We start from the raw sequence: 6564 nt of genomic DNA on the forward strand, positions 1-6564 counted from the left end.
TCACCTCTAGCTCCAGGGGTAGAGAGTTTGAATTGTGAAGCAGGAGGCTCTTGGTCAGGTCTGCTGCCGTCACGAAGTTCTGAGGGTGATAAGCATGAAGCTGTAGGCAACCATCGCATCAGCACCGTATTCCTAGAGTGCAAAAATGACCGAAGTAGCCTCACCTTTGAACCAGCACTGCCCCCACCCATGGGGCGCCTGCACCGCGCAGCCGCCCCATGGACGATGGCGCAGTTGGGGAGAAGAGCTGGGTTGCGGGTCCCCGTGGGTGAAGTCTCCTCAGCCACAGGACAGGGAGAGCACAGGCAGCATCAGTGCAAGCTCCCCACGCCTGCAGGCAGGGCCTGAGCCTGGGCCTCCAGCACGTGCCAGGGGATTTCAGCCTCCCTGGAGCAGAGAGACCAGTGGCTCCCCTTTTCAAGGATCCCCGCTGGAGCCACCAGTGCCGGGCAGGCTCAGCCTGTGGATATTCATCCACCAGGAACTAGTCTGAGACCCACATCCCATTTCCCTAGCTCATCGTGTCAGTCAAACAGCAGGTAACAGCCACCACTCACTGCTGACCTAGGCCGGATCTGAACTGGTGGTGAGCTACCTCTGCAATCCGTTACCAGCCCTCCACCCAGGCCCCCGGTACCCCAGCGGCTTGGCCGACGAGCACCCAGGCTGCACTCGCGATGGTACGAACGCTTGGCAGTGGTGCTGAAACCCCTTGGGAAGAGGGCACGTAATGGCTTCAGAGACACAGAGAATGCCCCCACCAGCACCCTGAGTGCAAACTTCATCCCCAGCTCCTGAGCGAGTAGTTACAGGCTCCTGGGCTCGTCATTCTCTTGCTCCCGTCAAACCCTCCACTGGCAGAGCTGCAAGGAGCGGAGCAGAGCAGAGCAGAGCAAAGCCTCTGCCCTGGTTGGGAAGAAAACACGAGGCGACGTGTGTGACATAATATTGCTTTGTTTGGGTGGCGAGGGAAAGTTCTGCCTCTCCTGTGACTTATACAAATGGGTATTTGCACAGGAGCCAGGAAAGGGCACATCCCCAGCTGCCCAGGAATTCCCGCAGCTCCCAGGAATGGCCCCTTGCTCCGCAGCTCGCTAGATCGACCAGTTGCTGGAAGCAACCGCAGCTGGACAGGACGTCCAATCAGATGCTGCTGTTGAGATCTGTACAAGTGGGGAGGGAGGGCGTCTACCAGGCCTTCCCCCTAACCCTCTGCATTCTCTCCCGGGTGCCTAGGCAGTCAGCTGGAAACGCTCTCCACTCAGCCAGCTGTGGTCCACAGGCACCCTCTGTAGGCTTTAGGGACAACAGCAAAGCGCCAGAGCTCGAGACGGAGAAGCTGGTCTGGCTGCCAGTGTGGATGGGGACAGGAGCCATCCCCGTGCAGTTACTATCGCCGCAATCTTCACCCCTCCCATCTTTTACTTCCAACAGCAAAGTTCAGGCCAACAGCCTCGAGTGTGTGGGGGGGCGGGGGCGGGGGACACGCACTCACTGTGCGCCCTGTGTGGAGTGGGAGTTTGTGGTTAGAGCACAGAGCTGGGGGTCAGGAGTTCTGCGTTCTCTGTGCCACTGACTCACGGAGTGCCTCCCCCGGTGACCTCCCACGGCATGAGCCCGGCTTCGCTTCCCTGGGCACGTCCACAGCGGGGCTTGCACACAGCACTGATGCAGTGACACGGCTGCGAACTGGCCTAGTCCGACAAGCCCTCGGCATCTCTGCTGTCCAGGGCTGTGCCCTAGCTATAGAATTGCAGCTCGAGTCACTGGCCGTGCCTAGTAAAAAGCAGGGGTGGGGGGAACTGGCGCAGGAAACAGTCCCCCCACCCCTACCCCCAGTGCTGCGCCAGTTCTTTCACCCAAACTCAAACGGATCCTACCTGAGGTGCCGGTTTGGGGAAGTGATTTTCCTCTTCCTGTTTGGCGGCACCAGCCCTGGACATGTCAGCTGAAGTACACGGAAGATTTCCAGCCAGAGCAGAAGTGCTGGTCCTGGTTCCTGGCTCAGCTTCGTGCACCCGGAGAAAAGCATCCCAACCAAAGCCAGACTCCAACCACTGGGGCCTGGTTGCCCTGCACGCAGCCTCATGAACAATGTATATAAACAGGTCCAGAGCAGAAACTGCACCCGCCCTGCACAGGGATAAATAACTGCCCAATGTGCAGGGCACCCAGGAACTGGTCCCTTGGTGGGGCTAAACTAGGATGTTCCCTACCATGGCACTGCCACCAGCCCAGCACGGCAAGGGAGCCCTTGCAGTTGCCAGCATTTTAAGCACCATGCAATCAGAGTAAGCCTAACACAAGATGCCAGCAGCTGCCAACCTCCAGGTCTCCCTCCATCACTACCCAGGTAGCAGCCGAGAGACATGAGTTCCCCCCTGTGTAGACCAGACTTTGGAGGGTCACCTGTGAGCAGGGAGAAGTGGAATGGAACCTTTCTGGACCCTGGACTTTAATGATACTCCTCTCCTCTGAACCTGGCCCTCGGAGCACCTTCCAAACAGAAAGAGTCCCAGGGGGCTCGGCACTACCCCAAGGGGAGGAGGAGAAATGGATGTATCTTTGTTAATGTTAACGTTAGAGGACAAGTTCTCTGCCAGAAAGGAGAGCACAACAACTAAGGCGAGAAGATGCAGCTGTCAGAGCAGTATTTTGCTTTAACTTGCAATATAAGCTTAGATGTTCAGACCTGCTGGATTCCAGGTTTAAGATTTACACATTCATGAGTCTTCACTAAACAAGTGAGATGCCACAGAAAGGTCACACTCCAAACTGGCTCCTTTGTGGTTCCCCAGGAATAAAAGAGGATTTTGCGGCGACAGTAATTAAAAAGCTAGGAAGATTGCTGCTTGAGCATTGCACGCCTGGGATCCGGTTTCAGGAGCTTTGCAGGGACATTCCATGCCACTTCCAAAAGACCCGTTAACAAATATTTCATACCAGCAGATTTTTGTGGTATTTTTTTCCAGCTAGCCCTGCAGGCTATCACAGGGAAATTCACTCGCAGGATTTCTGTAGGACTTTCTGACTCACATAGGAACTTTTACTGCTGCCTTTAAATACTTGCTTGTGTTTTGGCTGCAAGCAGCCAAACTATTAAATGTTTTAACAGACCTGGCCAGAAACTGTTCATAAACCATTTTGACCTGGCACCGTACGTCTCTTTGCTTAGCTCTGTAGTGTGTATTTCAAAACGTAGGACATGTCCGTTTGCAGTGGAACGCACACAGGTACTCTCAGTTTTATAACTTAGGGGTGCAATGGTCCCAATATTGTATACCCTTACTCACACAAGTAAATCCACTTTCATGCAAATAACCCCTCTGAAATCAAGAGGCTTGCTCAGGTGAGTAATGCTGCACAAGATCAGGCCCTACAGCAGATTCTGAAAGCTTCTTACATAGCACTTTGTGGCTTGATCCTGCAATGTACAAATGCAAGTGGTCCCACGGAGAGCGCAGTCCTTACTCTGGCGAGCAGCCCGGTTGAAACCAGTGGATGGCTCCTATGCATTAGAGCTGCAGAACTGGTTACCCTCTTTGCTCTGGTTTTAAATCAGCTCAGAAATGTTCAAATTAAACTGAAACAAAGAAAAACTGGTAAAAAACCCTGCGGGGTCAGTGTAGAGATTATCTCCCTCCTGACGTGTGCTGCCTGGCGGAAAATGGGAATCGAACTGGGGCACGCTACTGACTTCAAAGCACCATTAGGTAACCGTATTCTGCTAAACAAACACATTCTTCAGAAGTGTGAGAAATCCAATACTTTTGTCTGCATTTCATTTGGTTTTTCGCCAGGTGTATTCCGCACCCTCGCACAGCAATCTAGAAAGGTCCCTAACAACAGTGGCACCTGCTGCTTAGCTGTTCTGACAAAGTAACACTGAGCCTTGGACCTCCACACCAGCTTTCGTCAGGAAACCACCGAGCATGGTTCTAACAGGGATCAAGCTGTGCAACACCCTGTCAAGGCAAAGAGCACAGGTAGGTAAACTGAGCCACAGAGGGGTACTTGTATGAGGTCAGTGCCAGAGGTGAGACTAGGGTTGAAGCACCTTGATTCCTGCTCTCCTGCTTAAGTATTGAGCAGCACCTTGTGCTCGAGTGTCCTTCCAGGTGATGCTGATGTAATTGAGCAGTGACTCCACAGAAGCTGCAGAGAAACCCTGGGGTAAGTCAGGGGAGACTCAGGCCCAGCCTGATGCTGAGACAGCAAATGCCTGACCCTGCTCAACTTCGTTTAGTGATGCTCCCATTAGTTTGTTGGGGGTTTGTCTGGTGAAGGATTGCAGGATTGGGTCCCATCGGCTGGGAGAGGAGAGAGATTAGTTTTATTCTACAAAAACTCACAGGGGCATGTCATTAAACCCTCCCCAGCAACCGTGCATGTCAAACCTTGGCTGCAGGCACTTATTCAATAGCATCGCCAGAGAAACCTTTGCCCTTTGCACAGTGTACCTGCCCCACACCACAGAAATGAGCACACAGCTGGGAGCAGGCCACATACCTGCCACATGGAGCTTGCCAGAGCTTAGGGAGGTTTTGGGGGGTGGGAGGTTTTTTTTAAGGCCTGTTTTTTCTAGTGAGTCCAAATCATATTAAGAAGTTCAGATCTGTCCTCTCTCCCATTGCAAGTTCCGCAGCTAAGAGCTTAAGTGGTGAGTCCCGTGCTAGCAAGAACTGCTGGCTCCCTCTGTAGGCATGAAAAGAGAGAGCAGCTGGAGCAGGGGAGAAAAAGGGACTCAGAAGAATGAGAGCCACAGTTTGGGACCTGTGCCCTGAGGTTCCCTTCCCCACAGACCCCACCCCACCAAGGTTAATAAATGTAATTTCAGCCCTAGGCTGTGACAGGCATAACATAACCCTGGGACATGCCAGAGGAAGAGATTTGGTCTTGGGCCATGAGCACCACATGCATGTCTGGTGGAGGAGTTATTAGATGGCTCTGCATTTCTTTTTGGTGTACAAATGAAACTGAAGCAGGACATGGCACAGTGCTGGAGATAGCTACTGTATTCAGCTCAGTTCATCAAGGGTTGATCCAAAGCTCATTGAAGTCCATACAAGTCTTTGGCAAGTGCCTGTTCAAACTTTAGGGATGAAATTCTGTTCTCAGTTACACCAAAGCATGGCCTCCCTTCCCTAAGGGCCCAGCTCTGTGCTCAGATACATGAGTGAAACTTCCATGGACTAATATGAAACCCATGGAACCAAAGCGTCGAACACTCACATTCCTCCATGTCGTGAATACTTCCTTCCCTCACACGGGGTTGTAAGGCTACATTCATTCATATTTTAAGGCACACAGACACTAGGGTGAGAAATGCATTGCCTAAAAAATTTAATATAGTGGGCAAGCCCCTTATCTGGTGTAAATCTGTAACTCCATTGAAGTCAATAGCACGATGCTGATTTACACTAGTGGTGGGTTTAGTCTGTTATTTCTAAAGCAGTGATATGTGTTTGTAATGTGTGTGGACACTATATGAAAACGCTTTGAAAACAGTGGCCACGCGTCTCCTGTGGTTAACGGTTATTTCTAGTAAGAATATCTTACACTTATTTTGCACCTTCCACACGAGACCCTCCAAGTGTCGTATAGACAGTAGCTAGCTAAATCTCAATTTCCCTGACAGGTAGGACAGTATTCATTACTCATCCTACTAGAGCAGGGTGAAAGATTGCTAACTAGTCATCTTTGTTTTCATTTTGCCTCTCTCTCTGCTTGGGATTTCTTCACATGTATTTGTTATTAAAAATGATTAACTGAATAACTCCTGCAAATCCTCCTTGGGCTGTAGCTTGTTTGCTGCAAATATTCCAATTTTGAATTTTCAGCTGTTTTGACCGGACACATTGCAGGTTACGTGGTGTTGTTTTTCCCCTCTGGCTGGTTAAGCATTGCTCCTCGGATCAGGTTTCTACCATGAATGCTTGTGATTATGAAGATGAAATTCTCTTTCTAAAAACTGCCAATATGCCTGCCAGTAAAGGCATCATCTCAGCTAGCCAAAGAGCTGCAGACACAGTTGAAGCAAATTTACCTAGAAACGTAAATGAATAGCGGCCTGAAGAAATTCTATTACAGCCATCCCCAGCTCCTCAGCCAGGCGAAGATCCATCAGCCTCGAAATCAGGGGGAGGTTGGTCTGATTTGGGAGCACTGTAGAACTCAGGTGTCACACGTGAGCAGCCTGCAGCCTGAAAGCTGGTAGGTTCGCATGGCTCAGCTCTGTTCCGTTCTTCCCTTACACAGCTCACGCCAAAGAGCGGGTGGGACGCAGAAGGTAGAACAGGGGAGGGAAAGCCCTGAATGGTCTCATCTCTGACTGACGGCAATGGAAGCTGGGCAAAGGGGGGCTCAGCACCTCACAGGATTAGGCCCCAAGTCAGGAAACCAGAGCTCTAGTCGCAGCCTTGCCAGAAGTGTACCATGGGTCCTCGGATTTACCCTACTTCTCTGCACCACAGATCCTGCAGCTGTAAAGCGGGGAGGATGACAGTGACCCCATCTGAGAAAAGCACTTTGAGATCCTCAGATAAAAGGCCTATGTGGACTGAA

Source organism: Natator depressus, chromosome 9, assembly GCF_965152275.1.
Source record: "Natator depressus isolate rNatDep1 chromosome 9, rNatDep2.hap1, whole genome shotgun sequence".
In the NCBI taxonomy this organism is placed as follows: domain Eukaryota; kingdom Metazoa; phylum Chordata; order Testudines; family Cheloniidae; genus Natator; species Natator depressus.